This window comes from Excalfactoria chinensis, chromosome 2, assembly GCF_039878825.1.
Source record: "Excalfactoria chinensis isolate bCotChi1 chromosome 2, bCotChi1.hap2, whole genome shotgun sequence".
NCBI lineage: Eukaryota > Metazoa > Chordata > Aves > Galliformes > Phasianidae > Excalfactoria > Excalfactoria chinensis.
The window spans coordinates 101,460,607-101,480,722 of record NC_092826.1 but is presented as its reverse complement, the minus strand read 5'-3'; the positions used below and the strand labels follow the sequence as shown (position 1 = coordinate 101,480,722).

General features: G+C 39.2%; 1 long non-coding RNA gene across 2 annotated transcripts; it reads right to left on the bottom strand.

The window, feature by feature from the left end:
- Positions 1-5,076: 5,076 nt before the first annotated feature.
- LOC140247755 (uncharacterized) lies at positions 5,077-19,899 on the bottom strand. 2 transcript variants are annotated; one of them, XR_011902766.1, is made up of 4 exons: positions 19,718-19,899; positions 10,685-10,856; positions 6,523-6,657; positions 5,077-6,340 (listed from the first exon to the last, which is right to left on the bottom strand). It is a non-coding gene; the product is annotated as an uncharacterized lncRNA (long non-coding RNA). The 2 variants fall into 2 exon arrangements; XR_011902767.1 differs by having other exon boundaries at positions 10,709-10,856; positions 19,718-19,869.
- Between the last annotated feature and the right edge of the window lie 217 nt (positions 19,900-20,116).

The window sequence follows — 20,116 nt, the reverse complement described above, 5'->3', positions numbered from 1 at the left end:
GCCTAGTGAGCGTTGCTCGGCTCCACCGACTTTATAGAGCTGGAGCCGCCCCCGGGCGGAGCGCAGCGCAGCGGCCCGGCCTTCTCTCCTCCTTCTGGTAGTTCGTACCATGCTGGCAGATCATTATAGCATGAACATTGTAGCAAATTACTGTTTTCATCTGGTATAGATGGAAGGTAGATCAATCTGGATGGGATACAGATAAAGTTCATGCTGTCATGGAATCACATAATATCCCAAGTTGGTTGGGACCCACAAGAATTATCAAGTCCAACTGCTTTCAGTATATCAGAAGATGTATTCCAGTGCAGGCTGTGTTTAGGTGCAGCATTTTATCCACCTATCTGAATTCTCAAGTTCAGGAGTTCTTGTTTTGGCAAGTTATTAGAACAGGGCAGGTATTTACCTGTAGGCAGATTGGAACTAATGCAGCAATGAAGGCCAGGCACTGCTAAATGCAACGAGGCAGCTGGACACTAGCAGCAAGTTAAAAGCAGCACTGCATTATGAAATCCTTTTTAACCATTTTCCTTGCCTCATTTTCATACTGTCTGGCATGCAGTTTAGCTACTGAGGGAAGATGCTGTTACACAGCATGCCTACAGCCCTCTTCCATTTTGGTGAGCATGCTTCCATCAGTTTGCCAGACAACTGTGCTTTGTCCCCACTGTCACAAAAGGAAACCTGCAGGTGCTCTGCTTTGTTCAAGGTCCAGCTGAACATGGAACAGCTCACCAAGAATTTAACCTCCATTCTGTTAGGGCTTTGGACCTGGTGTTGCTGAGCCAGCTTGATAAAGCATTGTGTGTCCCAGATTAAATGCTTTTCTCCAGATTATGTGCTTTGTGAAAAAGAAAAAAAAAAAAAAAAAAAAAAAAAAAAAAAAAAAAAAAAAAAAAGAAGAATCTAACATTTTTTGTTTCAATGATTATCAGATCTTTCAAAACATTCATGACTGTTTTCTCAGATCCACCCTTCCACTTATCTCAGTTCTTTTGTCTTTTACCCTTAGAAAAACCAGTAATAGTTGTATGCATATATTATTTCTTCTGAATCTGGCAACTTGTACTTTGGAAGTGTGCTGAGTTTGCCAATATGTGAGCTCAGTCAGAGCAGCCTAGCACCACACAGTCTCATGTCTCCAGCCTGTCCTGCCTGTCTTTTGCAAAGTAAGGTACATTGTGCACTGATGGCAACTGACTCTCATTTACATCTCCTTATCTCTATCATTTTCTTAGCTGTAACCCTGTTGCTGCCACAAAATGCACATTAATGCTATTTGTTTAGCACAGGCAATGCTCTGTATCCTGCACCAATAGACCAAGATTAAAGACCCCAAGAACATTTTAATTGCTTTGTCTTGGAGTGAAGTCTGTGGCACTACTCACACACAGAGGGTTTCAGCATTGACAGCAGAGTTTTCTCATGCCTGTTTGTCTTACCAGGATTATGTGCTCTGTAATGACTGCTAACAAAAAAAAATCTTGGGTTGTTTGTATTGTAAGTGCAAAGATGTTTGTTTATACAGCTCAATATTGCTTTCTGCTAACTCACTTCTGTTATGCACTGTAAAGGAATTTCAGAATACTTGAGACATCATGAAGATTTCTGTTCTAGTTTCCTAAAGAATGTATTTTGCTGATGAACTATGTCATCCAAAAGGATGGCAAAGGCACCAGGCTTTTTTAGCATTGGAGTAATAAGGGGAAATACTCCAGGGGGTTTCAGGTTGGATATCAGAAAAAAACTTCTCAGAAAAAGTAAGAGAGGCATTGGAAAAGGCTGCCCAGGGAAGTGGTGGAGTCACTGTCCCTAGAGATGTTCAAGAAAAGGGTTTATGTGGCACTGAGGGACATGGTTTAGGGGACATGGTGGTGATGGGTCGACAGTTGGACTAGATGATCCTAGAGCCCTTTTCTAAGCTTAATGATTCTGTGATTCTTTGAAATACTTTTGCCTCACAGCCTTTCCTCCGGGAGAAGATGGATACAGCAATTAACTGTTAATTGACCAGGAGCAGTCATGGAGAAAGTAGCACATATTTCTACCTCCTTGATTGCACCATTTGAGATATGGCCATCTGTAAATGCCTGCTTTTTTAATGTCCAGAATGCAACACACTAAAAGGTCACACAGGAGTATCAGGAGGTTTTCCTCCTCCTCCTCGAGCAATTAAAATATCAGAGATTCAAATCTGTTTTGAGCTTAAAGCTTTGGTATGACTTCCTGATTTATTTATCACCTGTTCCTTGAGGTATTGTTGTCATATATGCAGGATGTGAGCATGTGCATGTACAGGTGAAAGTATGGAAAGCTATGTACCAAGTTCTCACTGTTATGATTATCAGGATTTCAAGAAAGCAAGGTGTTGCACACTGGGAGGCAAAAGGGCTCCCAGAAGCTGAGCTCAAGTGTATTTCCCAGTAGGATTTTCTTTCAGTATGGACAGCTTAAGTTTATGTCCTTCTACGCTGCACTGAATCACAGTTAGAGGAAGTAACAGTGGAAGAAACAAGCAGGAATTCACAGAATCATAGAATCATTTGAGTAGGAAGGGATGTTTAAAGGTCATCTAGTCCAACTCCCCTGCAATGAGCAGAGATATCTATAGCTAGATCAGGTTGCTCAAGGTCCAGCCTAACCTTGAACATGTTTAGGGATGGGGCATCCATCACTTCTCTGGGCAGTCTGTTCCAGTGTTTCACTATCCTTATTGTAAAAAACATTTTATATCCAGTTCTGAGGAGAGAATATTTAAAAATGTCACGATTCTTTTCTTCTACAGAGCTGATATCCTCTTCACCACATATGCTAAATACTCTCCTGAACTCTGTGACCTCTCCTAAACAATAGTATTACATGGGTTTATTTTGTCATTTAGTTTCATGTTACAAAGTTTGGTGTACACAAACTATGTGTGTCAAAAGTGCATTCTTATCCAAGCCAAAACTGAGGTCAGCCGTTGTTCTCATCCGTCCTGATCCTAAGTTGCAACTCAATCAAATTATTTCAGATTCATCTGAAACACATTTCAACTCACAGATATGATCTACATTTTTATTTTCAATGTACATTAAAAAATAATAATAAATAAAAAAAAAAATCACTGAAATTGTGTAAGTGGTGTATGTATGAAACTGTGCAACTGGAAGGAGAACTAGACCATGCAGTTTTAAAAACCAAGTTATCAAAACCAGACTGTAGAATTATGTTTCCTCTTTCTAATTCTTTCCATACTCTCATCAGTCCCTCAGTAGCCCCATTTCAATAGGAGAAGCTTTAACAAAGCCACAGTATTCTAAAGCAAGATCGAAAGCTGGCTTTCCTCCTAACTGGCAGAGCTCTAGTCATGAGGCTACCAGATGAGAGGCATGCAGAATCCCAGCCAGTCCCCTAACATAAAAATAACAAGTTCCCCTGTGCCTTCAGGAGTGGAGTTCAGTTGCAGCATATCTAGAGCTTTAAGGCAGATATCTGAAGCAGGGAGAGGGCAGGATCACAGATACACTGTGTGTTCCACTTGGCAACTGGTTGGTTTTCATCTGCACCATGCTCTGCTCAGGTGTGAACTCTCTCACTCACTACAGCAGTGTCTGAGCTTCCTGCACAGGCAGCATGAGACCCTTCAGTGACACATGTTACTCTCAGCTGTGCAGATAAGGACTCTGTATGCACAGCAGCAGAAGAGCTCTGATTCTTCAAATTTACCCTTCATCGGTGGTGATGTCATCACGGGCATGCCAGGGAAACAATATGGATGTTGGCTTCACTCAAAGAATTTGGGAAAAAAGTTCTAATACTGGGCTGCAGAGAAGTGAAATGTTCACTACAGGGTATTTTATAGTTCTATCTCCACTATTACCCTGAAATATTACATAAGCAGCATAACAGCTTGATCAAGAAATTCTGATTATATACTTATCCTAAGTCGCAACATAGTTTCTCTCAAGAAGTAAGAGTAGGAAGCAAAGCCCTCATGTCTCTTATCTTCCTAGAGACGGAAGGTCTCCTTTGTGTTTACGTGAACTGGCATTTCATTGTGTGGTCATAGGAGCAGACAAGATTCAGAAAAAAATTCTTAGACTCGTCATTTTACTTGCCTTGACTGTCTAGACAGATCAGTCTGCCCACATTTCCTTCTTACTTGGTTTACCAAGTAATAACACTTTCTGTTCTGTATGGACATGTCTCCATATATTTCACCAAAAGAATCCTACTACCCTTCAGTTGTTTGAATGTATTTAAATATAGTGATCCCAAGTTTGAAGGGGAAAAACTCCAGCTCTTTGAGAAGATGAAGATTCAAGTTTGCAAAGAATCAGTGCTTTTTTATTAGAAATGAAAAAAGGCCGTTGTCTATTAAGAAGGTTTCATAGATATTAGGTCTGAAATTATATTTCACAGAAGGTTTAAGACTAGGATTTATATCAGTTATATAAGTGACTTTAAATCAGTTGATAACATTGACCATTGCTATGAAAACCTTTTTACCAGTTTCAAAAGTATTGCTGGTATTTGACTGATTATTGCTTTGTGAAAAAGATTCCCCATGAAAAATGATTTCCATTCATGTCATTTACATGGTGCACAAAAGGTTAGAGTCTGTCATGTGGCAGATGCCAATATCAGCTGATTGCTTCAGCTCTTCCACTTGCTTTGCATAAATGGAAATGGCAGTGTGTACTTCATTCCACTATAAAACAAAGGCATGGCATCTCTTTGCATTCCAGTGAATGGAAAGCAGTAGGGATTTAAATCCCCTGATTTCTTTGCTTATTGTGTACAAGTTCAAATTTCAGTCTAAAAGGACTATGTCTGAGTTAGTTAGAGAATTTGTCTGAGTAGACTGACATCCTATAGCGTCAAAGAGTGAAATTCGTCCACTTCCTCTTTGACAGTAATGTCACTTTGGTCTGGCATATAATTTCAGAATAACCTTCTGAGTCTCAAGATGTTTAAAGTGCAGTTCCCTATTCTTATGTTGCAGATTTCTTTTTGAATTTGTGGAAAAAGATGGCAAACTGCCACAGTTCCTTTTAACATCAATGCAATAATTAAAGCTAGAAGCATCTAAGTAAAACTGAGGAAAAAAATCTTTATTCAAAGAAATCAGCAATAATTTGAAGAAAGCACGATTATCTTCTAGACCTATCAATTAATTATTCAACATCCATTATGCTCATAGATCTACTTTCCAACAGGACAGCCTTAAATCTGTGGAGGAATTGTCTGAAGGACTGAATAGAGTAAGCTAAAGACTAAAAAGATTTAATGCTATCCAAGAATAACACACCTTGGACTTAAGAATTTTGTTGCCATTGTCAGCTATTATGAATTATCCAAGTTTAATTATACAGGTACTAACATCACTAACAAAAGTCCCATAATAATCTCTTTAAATGTATACTCCCAGCATTTGTTCATTTTGAAGAGGACAGGAACTAATCCTTCATCACCCATCCTAAATAGAGCATCTTATACAATCACTGAAATTAATTGTGGAGCTGCTCACAGAGTTTAGAGATGCAAAAGCAAAGCAGTCTGTAGGAGACCAAAAAACACCCATCAATTTCAGTTTCTACATCAGAGTCACTTGGTTTATAAAACACAGTATTTCCTTCTTCTTTGAAATACTGAGAGTATACTGATTCTTTGAAAAGCTGCTGCTATCTGTATTATGCTGGAGAAAGCTTCTAGAATAGTCACCCTTTGTTAGTGCATGTTCAAGATGAGCTCTTGGTGTTGCTCAAGAAGTCTGCAGAAGGATCTATTTTAAATCAAAGCTTGTGACTGATTCCTGTTTCAATAGTCTGAGACACACTTAACTCAACCTCTATTTTCATGCATGGAAAGCTTGGTGGTGCTTCAACATTGAGAGTCATACTGTAAATGCAACATTTATTTTAAAGCCAGCTTCTTAAATCTAAGTGACAAGAAAGGTCATGAAACAGCACTGCATTAGTTTTTTGCCATGCATCAGGAAGAAGTGTCTGAAGAACACGTTTCATACCAACTAAAACTTGAACAACAAATCATGCAGCCCCCTCAGCCCTAGATTCCAAGGTAAAAATCAATCAGGAGATTTTCTTAACATCTGTTTTTAAGGAGCCTATTTTTCTAGAAAAGGTATGTCTTCAGGGACCAGATGCATTATCTTGGCAGGCCAGGTTCTCCTGACTCTTATTCTAACACAGCTCTTCCCTAGAAGTAAGCTGATACCAGACAAATAAAGCATGAGGAAAGATATAGGATTGATGTGAGGCAGTGAAGTGCACAGATTATTTACCTGTTCTCAATCCTAACTACAATTAGGCATAGTTCCAAAAATAGATACTCTGACCTGAAAAACAAACAAACAAACAAATAAACACTAATTACTTAAACAACCACTAATTACCTACCCCATGTTTTTGTTTTTTCTTGTTGTTAATAATACACATACTTCTCCCTCCAGAATAATACAGAATTTTAACAGCTACAAAGCACTTTTTAGTTTATCCTCCAAATCAGAAGCTGAGGTACCTCTTTCTATGGGTCTTTTGTTTATCCTGCTAGTGGAAATCCATCCCACCATCCTGGTGCAATGCCCCGAGGTCTCTGTGCTCTCCTGTCCAGTATTTCTGAGCTCCGTTCCAGAGCTTTCTTGACTTGATCTGCCTAGAAATCAAACAGAAATGTTATTTCTATCCCAACCATTCCCTTCCTTGTTTTGTAGATACAAATTCTGGGTGTACTTTTCTGAAATATCCACTTTCACAAAAGATCCCCACAGAAGACTGGGGGATGCCTACTCTTAGGGAACCTGTGATAATAAGTGTGGCCAGATAAAAGAATAAATAATTAAAGAAGATCAATACTGTCAATAAACACATTTGATCATTTCCCGTCCTTTAAAACACATCAACACGGCACTATACATGTTGCTATGTACTTGAAATTCCAGATCTGCAAGTCGCTTATGGCTTTTTCCAGTTCCTGCTGGATTCAAGAGAAATGTTTTGCTCACTAAGTAAGATGTGGCCAACATTATGTGACTACATAGCTCTTGTATGTTTGGCCTTGTGTTTCACATGGGTATACCAGCCAGCTTTTAGAGACGTGATCAGACAGGAAAGAGAACAATGATAGATTATTTTAAAATACACCAGTCCATGATATTCCCTTTCCTTCTATGCCTTTTCTAGAAGGACAGAAATTTTCTGTCGGTAAAACAAAAATCCCTTAGGTATTCTGTGGCTTTCTCTGGCTATAGTTTTTTTTCACTAGTAACACTATTTGTTCTTCATTTTCAAAGACAAATAACTTTCAAAAGAATCAATTATCTTCTCAGGAAAACATGTACAGGGAAACATCTATTTATGGCCATTTGTTTTGACTTTCCACTGTCTGCCATGTGATTGCTGCTCTCTCATTCGCCTCTTGAAATGAACATTCAAGGAGAGTTAGCACTGCTTACACACTACCTTCATCAACTACATAGGAAGCAAATGAAAATAAGCTGTAGCATTTTTGTTTTGTTTTGTTTTACAAAGTAAAGTATAATAGGCAAAAATAGACAGCTAAGGAAAATGGTACAGATAAGTTTAATTTCAGTGCAACCTACATGACAGATACTTCCTTGCTTTATTTTTCAATTGAGAAAAAGGCCTCTGTGGTGGGAAAGGAAAATACAATGTTTATAAATCTTTTTGTTTTAAACAGTGGCAGAATAGGCCTTGTGTACATCACGCTATGCCCGTTGGTTTGAAACTTCAGGAAATTGCATGGTAGGAGAGCTAATGAGTCTGTTTATTAAAAGAACAATTTACAGGCATCCTGCTGGGACAGCAGCGTATCTGGCTGAAAGCATCCCCTGCTCCTTCCAAGGCCTTCTCCCTCAGGACTTGAACTCCCTCTTCTCCAGCCTTCACCCTTACCTATTGCACCTCACAATGGCGTGTGCAACATTCAGCCAGAACACTCCCAGCACTTCCTGAGCTATTTGTAATAGGTGGCAAAGTAGAAGACATTAGTCTTATGTATATAAGAAGTCATCCCAGAACATTTTTCATTTGTGTCTCTCTCCTTCAGTTACTAATGCACATCTTTCTTGTGTGGTTTTCAATGCAGAGTTAATTTATTTTTTAAAAGAAGTTCCTTATTTACATGAAATGATATTTTCCTTCCTTATATAAACTAAATAGCATATGTCTGTATAGTGCTAGGTAACTGTAATTGTGTTACTTAGGTAATAAAAACATTCCAAGGCTATCAGCACAGCGTGATAAGGTATAATGCTCAAAGGAAAGTTTTATGGAGCAGAAAAGCGTTTGGCAGAAAAATATTATTTATATTTCAATTTTGGTCAGTACAAGACTTTTTATTTCAAAAAACCCCACTATGTTTACCAGATTTTGTAAAGCAGATCTCAAAAAGTTCTTAAGAAGTTAATAATTACTTAAACTAAGATTGCCGTTCTATTGTTGTTTGGGTTGGTTGTTTCATGTCTTTATGTATTTATTTATTTTTAAGTTATTTTGTTCAACAGGAAAGACATAAAGTTTAGTATTTCAATATGACAAGTGTGTTGATGCTTAAAATCCGACCACTAATACCTGTCTATAATCCATCTACTATCTATGTATTCTATGTATGTGCTCAGTTTTTCATATGTATGCCTGTGTGATTGAGGGAAGCTAAATGGAACGGTCATATATTTGAATTTGGTTATACTTCATGGCAAAAGAAAAAAAAATGTATAAACAAATTTAAAGAAAGGTTTAAAGATGTTCATTTAGAATCAGGAGTTCTGCGTATAATTCAAACACTGTTTTTAATCTCGGTGGTAATCATTTGCATGAGTAGGATCTCAGCTCCAGAAATCTAAGGAAACAAGGTTAAATCCAGTTGCAGAGTAGCTTTAGAGGTAACAATGAATTTGAAGTATATTACTGGGAAGAGAACAGTGTCCTGAGCAGAGACACTGGAAATCTTCTTGTCCAGTTATAGATCTCATATTAGAGTTTTGGTAAACAGATACTAGTTTTTATTCACATTCTGGGCTAAGAGGTATCCACACTGCACTTGACTGTGTGCCCAAATGACCAACAAAGCTGCCTGCAATGCTTACAGTGCATTTGTGCGCCTTCCCCCCCCCCCCCCCCCCCCAGTGCAATAAGAAAGTAAAAAGGATTAAGAGATTTTGCTCCAACTGCTGAGGCATGAGAACAACTTTTTAGCCAGCCTTAGACACAAAAACCATGCTCCACTTTTTTTTAAGCTTTAAGAACTTTGTGAAGAATGTCAGAGGAGATGGAGATCAGCCTAAACAGTAAATATCTCAGGCTGTCTTTATGCTCTGAAGTGACTCAGGTATGCAGCAGAAGGACAAGGAGATGCTAAGCAGGGGCAGCATAGAGTGTGCTTCTTCCCTGTGCTCTTACAAACCATTGCAGTGGTCAGTAACCCTTGGAGACACAGCAAGAGGCAAAACTCATTCCTAAATCTTCATACTGTATAGCAGCATCACCAGTTCCTTCAGGCCAAACCAGCACATGGTTCTGGTAAGCCTGTAAGAGTGCTTGAAGGCACTCTGCTAACTGGAAGTGTTATTGCCTTTCACATTAGAAGTGCTGGGAGTGAATACTGAATGTCAAATCCATGTGGCTTTGGAGAAAATGGAAAGTTTATAGTGTTCTTAATAGAAGTTATTACCTTCTTGTTTATATATATTACATATATTAAATTGATAAAGTGTGTTTAATAATTATATCAAAGTACTTGAACAAACCAAGACAATATTTTCAAGGAACCCTTATGTCCACAGCTCTCATTTTTGATCCTTAGAACATCTGTTATAGTGCACTTGTCAGTAAACAGCATTAGCCAGGCATAGATTTACTGCAAGTACCTTAGTTTCCTTAATAGCTTTTGTATCCCAGAGGCTTCAGCAGCCTGCACCCTCCTCACTTATTAACAGCCCTGTGATTTTTCCTGGCTTCTTTAATGAAAGATTGCAGTTGCACAAGCCAGGAAATGCCCATCTGTAACATGCATCTGTCTCACTGCCAGTAAGCAGAAGGGCTGACCCCATCTTGTAAGAACAAAGATAGACCTCTGTCATCTATCCACAGTTTTTAAAATGTGTGGAGCTTAAGAACAAGCTAAGTTCCCTTTTCCTCCAAAGCCTAGAAATGCCTCCACATCTAAGAAATAAAGTTTACTAGTTGGTTTCAAACTCTCACTTTTTCCTCCAACAAGAGATCCAGGTCCTACTCTCTAAAATTTTCTAGCCATTGAATTTGTACTGAACCTTTCATTTGCCATGCATGATAGTATAGAAAAAGCACCATTTGCTAGAATGGGTTTGTCTGGCATTCAGAAAACAGGGAACTTCAAAGGCAGGGAGATTTCCCAGGGACTTTATTCTCTCAAAACCCAGGTTTGGGGAACTTCAAATCTGAAATTAAACCAGTGTTTGGAAATGCAATGCAGTTCCTCTCTGACAAGTAGGAAGATGTGCATTTCTGTTCCGTGATGGTGTTTACAATAAATAAATAAATAAACAAATAAAAATTCCACAGATATTTCACTAAAATATTTGAACATCATTGATGAAGGGAGCAATCTGTGCCAGCTTTTGTGGTGCTTGAAGGATATAGACCTGCTTTGTTACAGTGGGTCAGCACTTTCAGAGAGCCCATACCTGACCTGAGAGGATAACACCTACACAGCTCAGGACTGCTAGTATCCCCTGTAGAATTTGCAGATGTACAGGTCTCAAAGAACCAGAAGGCTGGTATATTAGCATGGATACAGTTGTGGAGTCTCTACTGCATTGCCTTCTCTTCAACATCCTGATGTTCAGTCTGCGATTCCTGCAAAAGGAAATACACTGTCATTTAAATACAGTCATCACCCTATAAGGTCACACTGAACCAGTATCACATGGTTCCCCCTTTGAGATGGTTGTTCTAGACCAGGAGGAAGCAGAAAGTGGTGCATTTCACAAACATTTTTCTGTTCCTTCCAGGACTCTGGTAGCCAGAAATGGGAGATGTTGGAGTCTGCTGTAAGGTGTCAGCAGCCTGGAAACATTGAAGGGATGTACTGGAAGTTTGAAAACTCATCTCCTAATGTATTAAAAAGCAGTTCTGCTTTCATCTGCCTTAGAATGCCACCCCCTACAGCCCTGCTTTGAGCAGTGGTTACTCCACACAACCATCTGTGGCCTCTTTCAGAAAGTGAGGCAGCTGTACTGTGCTTTTTATCTCACATATTCATTTCTCATAGCTTAAGTGCTGGAGCGGTTGGGGGAGGGCGAGGGGGGAAATAATCCTGTTTGCTTCAAAATACCTTCTCACACACACATAAAAAACCAACAATATAGAAGGATTTCAAGCAAAATGATCCAAAATGAATTCAACTAACCACAAGACAGATTAAAATAAGTAGATGCATTTTATTTAATTATATTTATATATATATTGTTTTATAATATACAAATTCACCATCTTTCTCAGTCTGATAGCAATTAGCTCTATCAAAAGTAAACCCGTAAGCAAAATGAATGGTGCTAGGTCTTAACTAAGTATTTTGAATGACGTTCTGGACAAATGCAAGTGCATATTGAACTAATAAGAACTAGTTCTAGAAGACAAAGCTGTTTGACAAGACTTCTTTTGTTTTCAGAATCACAGAATTCAGAGCTGCTTTATTCAGCCTCACTTCTCACCCTTCGGGAATGTATTCACTTAAAACTAGAAAGTAAAATAGAGCCATTCAAGAGATTTAACGAGGTAATTTTAGAGCGTTCTGTTTACAAGAGCTCAACAACTGTGCTCAGACAAGTGTAGTTTCCAAAAAATATAAGTGATTCCACTGAAGGTCAGTGTTCTAACCAGCATATTTTTGTTACTTCATCTTGCTCACATTAACACTGCTGCACAGACTCAGAGATAATACTGCATTGCCCTGCATAGATACAGTTAGCCTGTGTGAGTTAGGGTCATCCTGGTTGCTACTTGGCGGTAACCTTTCCCTGCTGCGGACTAGCAAGAGGAAAGGCCAGCACTTTTTGCTCCAGCTGAAAAGAAGGCTTATGTCTATTCATTTTGACTGGGTGTCAGTGTCTATTTAGCCCCTCCCAAACCAAAGGGATTACAGTTTCTGACAGCACCCATCAGTCTTTTCTCATCTAATACCACTGGAGATCAACAATTATGTTTGTCCACTGGATAACACGGGATCCAGTACCCCTCCTCCAGCACAATGAACACTTAATCTTTGCCTGCCTCTTCCTGTTGCAGCAGGCACAGCTTTTCTGCACAGGATACACAGGATCCAAAAATACAGTGTAAGCACCACATCACCAACTGTATCTCAGAGAGCAGAAAATACATTAAATTCCTTTACAGTTAGGAAAAGCTAGAGTTAAAGTTCTATTCTTGAAACGCTGAGGAAAACTGAAGGTTTGTGTTCCTACTTCTCCAGTATACTGCCACTTTCATTAGTACTACTCAGTTGTCCCATAAAGATCACCTACTGTGTGATCCAAAACACTCCGAAATCCATGTAATTCAGGAGTTAAAAACCAAACCAAAACAAAAACCAAAGCAAAACAAAAATATAATTATAAAATATTTTTACAAAGAGAAAAGCAGAAAGCATTCCAATCTAATAGTAAATTAAGCAAATTTAGGTGGCCGGGGATTCTTTGGTAACAGAAGCCTAGGATCCCACTTGCATTCACAGTGTTTGTATATACCAAATCTCCTTTCAGAGTCTTTTTGTTTACCATTCTGTTGTTCAAGTCCCAGAACTGAAAAGACTAAGCAAACAGTATTTATAATCTATAGGGCAAGCTGGATTCTAGGATTTGAAAAGCTATGTTTATTGTTAATCAGATAGGATGCCAGAAAAGGAACACTCCAACCTGTGTTATAAAGATTATAAGCAAAAAAAAAAAAATTTACTCTGTCTTTGGTCTTGCTGTACAGTCTGGTAAGGTGTTTAGTAACGGTGTTTATGCTACATGGTAAATAGGTGTGTATGTACTTTGGCTACTATATAGTTTATTATTACTTGCAACTAAGCTGTCCTTAGAAGAGATGAAGCTATAGCAACTACTTTAATGGGCAGACATCCCATTTATGGAGTCCCTACTACAGCGGGATTGCAAACATGGGTTATTTTATCTACAAGGAGAAAGCACACACTGAACTTCGCTCAGTCATCTAAGAGTAAGTCACCATTAAAAGGTGGAAATTGATACCTTACTAGCAGTGTACATTTGTACATCAGCAAGGAGATTTTTGAGCTAGTAGTCCTGCTTATATCAAGTATCTTTAAAACAAAATGTATTTGCATAGGTTCTGTGAAATAGTTCCAGTTTGTAATTTAGAGCTTGGAAGAGGACGTTTTCTAATATGGAAATTGAGGGAAAGCTTTGCTGTTGTACTCAGTTACTAAACAGTTGAGCTTCATCTGAGGCCACTTATCCCTGCTGCATGGCAGTACAGGGGCTCTGTGCTCATATTCCTTTCTAAGTACTGTTCACATATTGATACCTAATTTCTTTAACTGAATATACAAGTCAGCAGAGACTTACCTATGCTTAAAAGCTGTTATTTTCACTCAAAATTCAAAGGATCTCTGGAATAATTTTCCACAAGATTTAGTAAATTAATGACATACTGAACCTGCTACAACCTCCTCCCAGGGAGTTATAGAGAGCAATAAGGACTTCCCTGAACTTTCTCTTCTCCATACTAGACAATCCCAGTTCCTTCAGCCATACCCATGAGATATGTGCTCCAGACACTTCACAGCTTTGTTGCTCTTCCTTGGATATGCTCCCAGGCCTCGACGACTTTCATGTAATAAAGGGCCCAAACCTGAACACAGTATTCAAGTTGAGGCCTCACCAGTGCCAATTACACAGGGATGATCACCTCCCTAGTCCTTACTCTGCTATTTCTAGTACAAGCCAGGATGCTGTAGGCCTTCTTGGCCACCTAAGCACACTGCTGGCTCATGTTTGGATGGCTGCTAACTAATACTCCCAGATCCCTTTCCTCCCTGCAGCTTTCTAGCTACTCTTTCCCAAGCCTGTAATATTGCATAGGAATGTTGTGTCCAAAGTGCAAGACCTGATACTTGGTCTTGTTGAACCTCAGTCCAATGATCCAGTCTATCTAGATCCTTCTGTAGGGCCTTCCTACCCTCAGGGAGATCAACAAGGCCTCACAGCTTGGTGTCATCTGCAAACATCTTCCTTTATACAACTCCTGCCACTGTGGCCCCAATCTCAGAGGAGTCCAGTGGCCAGCTGTTAAAATACAGATGAGAAATAGTAATAGAAATGGAACATTGTTCTAGAAAAATGAGCTGTCATACTAAAAATATAGTGCTTACAGTTCCCTGTAATAAATACATTGCATTATTTCCTTCATGGAGTTCTTTGCATTTTTTTTTCAAATCTTTTCACTGAACTTAATTCATTATTAACATGCCTTTCAGTCTGGTGCACTATAATGATCTTAAAAGATTTCTGTTGCTGGAAAGCTTCTGAGAATGTTAAAAACAAGGCTAAAACAAAAGGATCATTTAACACCGGAGATATTTTTCCAAATACACATTATCATCGTTTCATGAAGCATTTCCCACTGGCCTGAAAAGTGAAAAGGGGATTTCCAATCTGAGCAAATACAGAAATTGTTGCATAACAGGTAAGTCACGCCAAAATAAAAATAATTACCATCACCTCAGTTGCTGATTTTTTTTGGCCTTTGTATGTGTGTGTGTTTGTGTGTGAGTGAGTGTTTAACATTAAATCTACACTTTAGAATTTTGGACCAAAGTAGCAACTCTTCAGGTACATTTTTTATTCAGTGATCTTGCACTGAGTTTCCCTTTAAATTCCAGATAATAAATCACTAAGTGTTTGCCCCAGGGAAAACACTGGGGTATGGAGGAGAGTAAACTTTCCTGAATCAGCAAGTCTTCAGGTCTACCAGATTTCTACAGAATCACTGTACATCCTACATCCTGCAGAATGCTAAGCAGAATGAAGTTTTAGTTGGCTGAAAACCCAGCAGCATGTCTCAGCAATTTGTCCATATGTGCTGTTCTCCTCTAGACTTCAGTGTGGAGATTCCCTCTACCTCTGGGCCAAGTTCTGAGTCTGAGGAGATGTTGTTACCAGGAACTTAATTAGGAATTCATGTTTGCATCTTGTTTTATTTGCTTTTTGCTTTGCTCCACTGGCTTCACTCAAGTGGAGTTATACCAAAGGAAAGCACTAGTCCAGAGGTTTAAGTACTGACAGGTCGCCCTCAAATCCCCAAAGTGCTTGATGCACAGTGAGAATCTGAACATGGATTTCACATTCACAACTAAATGCCTTGGCCATGTAATTATTGGACTTTCTGAAATCAGCTGTTGGAGATTACTGAATCCTTCTCTCCTCCAGACTGAACAAGTCCAGCTCCTTCAGCCTGTCTTCATAGGGGAGGTGCTCCTCCCTCTGATTGTCTTTTGGCCCTCCTCTAGACCCTCTCCAACAGCTCTCTGTCTCTCTTGTATTGGGAGCCCCAGACCTGGATGCAGTGCTCCAGATGGGGCCTCGCAAGAGCAGAGTAGAGAGGGACCACCCCTCTTCTGATGGAGTCCAGGATAGCATTTGCTTTCCAAGCTGCAAGAGCACACTGCTGGCCCATGTTAAGTTTTTCATCCACCAGGACGCCCACAGGTACTTCTCTGCAGGGCTACTCTCAAGGACTGCTTCTCCCAGTCTGTATATACCTGGGATTCCTTCAGCCCAAAAGCATTAGTTTGCTTCTGATTGGAGAACTGTAATTGGAAAACTCCCACAAGAAGAGAAGAAAGAAAAAATACTTAATATTTTCCATGGAAACAGAACACTGGCTATCTATGTGGTTTGTCAAGAAATGACATGCCCAGAAATAAACATTTGCATTGGAGAACAGTAATGCTTTTTCTTTATCTTCTTTGTTTTGTTTCTTACATTAGAAATAATAAATTTGCTGAATTGCTTTGTGGGGAAGATTCTCAAAAGGTCTCAGAAGAGAGGAGATGGGAAGCTCTGTAATTAAAAGTTAATTCAGTGTGGATAGAATACTAAATTTTAATAAAAGATTCTTCTCTCTCCTTATGTGGCATCAGATTTTAAAATATACTGAAAAAAAAAGTTCAAAAAAATTGAAAAAATAATCCTTTAGATGGAGATACTCCCTTCCTTAAAAGTTTTAATGTTAAATGTACAAATCCACCAATTTTACTTACTTATTTATCTGTATGCACAGATCCAGGTTGTAGCTTGGATATATATACATATATATTTCATTTTCCTTCCAAGTTTTCTTGACAGAATTTGATTTTTGTCTTCAAAACGGTCTTGTTTTGCACAGCAGTTAATACAACAAGAAACTGGTCTGAGTAAGGGCTGCCAAATGTAAAAAAAATACTATAATATCCTTCCATTATGCATGTCAAGGAATTCAGCTGCTATCTATTAATCTCTGTAAAGCAGAGGAAAATATGCCACAGAGAGCAAGGTAAAGATGAACCAATCGGTTCTGATGTCTGCACTTCAGTGGTTCTGCCAAAATGAAAGCTACCTTGTCAGTTACAGAGCAGATTAAAAGAGAAAGCTCCAAACATGGATTAATCAGATGTCCTAAAGGAAGTCCTTATGAAATAATTCATGACTAACACAGAGTTATATAACAGAGTTAGATCCTAGCTGCTGAGTTTTCTGGGTTTTGTTTGTTTCGTTGGTTTTTCTTTTCTTTTCTGCTACTGAGACTGACATCTAGTGGTTTCATCAACCTAAACATCTATTAATTTCACGCAGTGCTTAATGAAAGCATGTGCTTACAGCTATGTGGTTTGGGGTCTTCATATGTACCAATTTTTATCATTCTTCACAAGCGTTATTTTGCCTTACAAGAGCTGATCTGTGGGACATAACAAACTGAGGCAAGTCCTGGGAAACAGAAGCCTGGACCAGACCTTGGAAAGTTGTTGTATTTCTATGGACTTAGGTAAATTTTACCACAGTTTTCCTTTTCCTTTTCTTGTGGGTTCTGAGAAGGGTTAGATGATTTATAGAGTCAGTAGGTAGAATCTGGATTCTGTATTAGCCATACATTTGAACTAACTTTGGGTTGCTGCAGTACGGTTTGTTACCGTGAGAAAGCCCAATCAAGGCTTGCACAACATTTGATTTGACTTTCAAATGAAAACTGTCAATCACTTTGGTGGAATATGAACACAGAGCTTTCCTGTAGATGTTATCATTCTCAGATGTTGTAATCCCTGGCAAAAAGAAATAAAAAATATACACACTTATACACACTCATTCACATCAAAACTTGGCTGGCTAGCTTTGTCTGTATAACCTCCCTGTACTTGTATTTCAGCATTATTTAGCACTTGTGCTTTGATAAACTGTTGCTTCTTCATACTTCTTCTCCGCAGTTCTGCACAGTAACCTGCAAAAGTGAACTTCCAAGCCCTAGAGAAAGCCCAATTAAAACCCAAACTACAGATGTTCAGGAATTTACATATTCAAATCAGTCTACTGGAATGTGACCTCTTTTAAAATTGCTTTGGTTTTTTGTTTGTTTGCTTTCCTGAAATGCCTATCACCAAGTAGGAACATAGATTCGCCCTGTCCTTCACATTTTTATTTGTCTCATTAAACGCTACATTCTTGAGAGGAGTCTAAACCTGTGCTATTACCGGTGCGTACGGATGACAGCACAATGGGGGTTTGGAGCTAGGTGGACAGACCTGGGTGCACAATGGTCTCACTTTGCATGAGAGAGAGTGACAAAATGGACCTCAAATCAGAGAAACACTGAAACTCTGGTTTCTACCCTTCCTGATATATTTTCACATTTATCTGCATTACTGGACCCACACAGGTCATAATTTTAATTAGAGCTGCTACACTGCTATGCTATTCTCATGTTGTGCACTGCCCTGGACTGTGTCATCAGCCACCTCCATTGGAGCTTCATCTCTTTGATACTGTCATACCCATGGATGCCTCATGCAGAGTGAGTCCCCTCATCCAGTGAGGGACCACTGGAGCAGCTGTAACACCTGAATGGGCAGCAAAGTGCTTAGCTCTGTGCAAAAACTATGTTACCCCAATTCTTTCTCTTACTGTTACTGAAGCCACTCCCAGACCCTGTTACATTTCTTCTTGCATTGCATCTGCAATCCTAGACAAAGGAGCTTCTTTTGTGTCCTGAGAAACACAGATCCTAATCCCAATACAAAACAAGCTTCTTTTCCACTTACCTTATTATTCAGTGCTTATGAAACCCGAAGGAAAGCCATAGCCTTACAGTCTTCTCTTCTTTGGGCTAATTCATTATGAAAACAGAATATCCTTTTTCCTAAGAGAAAATCTTTTGCTAAAGGATAAGAAACACATGGAAATACGACTTTACCAATGAAACTGTTTCTGAATGAGTCTTTGGGGAGGCAGCTTGCGGAAGACAGAATCAGTTTTAAGTCTAAATTTAAAACAGCCTTTTCTTGTTTTACAGCTAAACAGAGATGGTAGCAGATTCACCAGGCCAGATTTAGATACAGGTAAAATTGAGACTTGACAAGGTTAGCAACCAGCTGTGTGAAAGAGCAGCCAAGGCTTCCACCCTGTGCCAAAACTGTAGTAACCCAGACTTCAAACTGTTACTGCTGCTGCCACTGTGTGAAGGGTACTTATGCATCTGCTCCTAGACATGTATCAGGAGCAGAAAGGTGAACACCTGCAGAGACCCTGGAGCAGGTTCAGAGATCAATGAAGCTGGTGAGGAGTCTGGAGCACAAGCCACACTGTATGAAGGGAGGCTGTGGAGAGATGGCAGTTGGCCTCTTCTCCCATGTCACTAGTGATAGGACTAGAGGGAATGGCCTCAACATGCACCAGGGGAGATTCAGATTTGACATTAGGAAAAAACTTCTCCAAAAGAGTGGTCAGGTAGTGAAACAGGCTGCCCAGGGAAGTGGTGGAATCACCGACCCTGAAGGTGTTCAAGAAATGTTTGGATGTACTGAGGGATATGGTTTAGTGGGAAATATTGGTGATAGGTAGATGATTGGACTGGGTGATCTTGAAGGTCTTTTCCAACCTTAGTGATTATATGATTCTATGATTCTCTTCTTCCCTACACTCCTCTTTCCCTGTGACAACATCAGACCCACAGTCTGAAGGCAACAAAATTTGAAGTTTACCTTCACTGCCATAAAGCCTCAAAGCCATGCAAAGCTTTTCAGAGTAATAAATGTAACCTTTCTTTTCATACACCAGAATGTGTACATCGCTGACTTTCTAGTCACATGAATACCTACTACTGCCTTATCTCTCAGTCCCTCCATCTGCTTTCTCCAGCCTGTTTTCTCCTAAAAGCATTTTACAGTCAGAGAAAAATTCTTCTTTTTTGTTTTTTCAAAACTAAAACATTTCCCACAGAAGCAATGCAATTCTATGCTTTTCCATTAATTTCACAGCAGACAAAAGGCTGCGTATTTTCACGCTTCTCGATTCTACCTGCTTTGTTAACATTGACTTTCCATGCACATTTTTTGTAGCTTAGAAAGTGAAACACCTTAATCAGAAGTACATACAGATCCATATGCACAGTAATGAATGAAGACTCCCAGAGAGATGCATTGCACAGGAAAGACAGATACCACTCACCGCTTTGCAAAAACAGGGATGTCCTGACAAACTTCAAATGCTGTACCGCAGGACGCTTCTCTTTCTTTTTTTCTAGGAGAAGTTAAGCGAAGAGATCAACTTGCAGCACACCCTCATTCAGGGAGTTGTTTATTCTTCCATTGTGCAAAAGCACTGGAATATATAGTCTACCCATCTGTGTTGCTAAGAAACAGGGCCCTGTTGCCTTGGGACTTGATTCAGAATTCAAAAATGAAAATAGTGTCTCAGCAGACTGCATAAAATCAGCTTGAAACCTAGCAACAGGGCCACAAGTTCAATGAGATTCTCTTACATGTTAGAAAACAAGGATATTAGAAGGAAAATCTTCCTAAGAAAAGAAAACATTAATTTGAAAACAAAATAGAGCTGTTGTAGCAC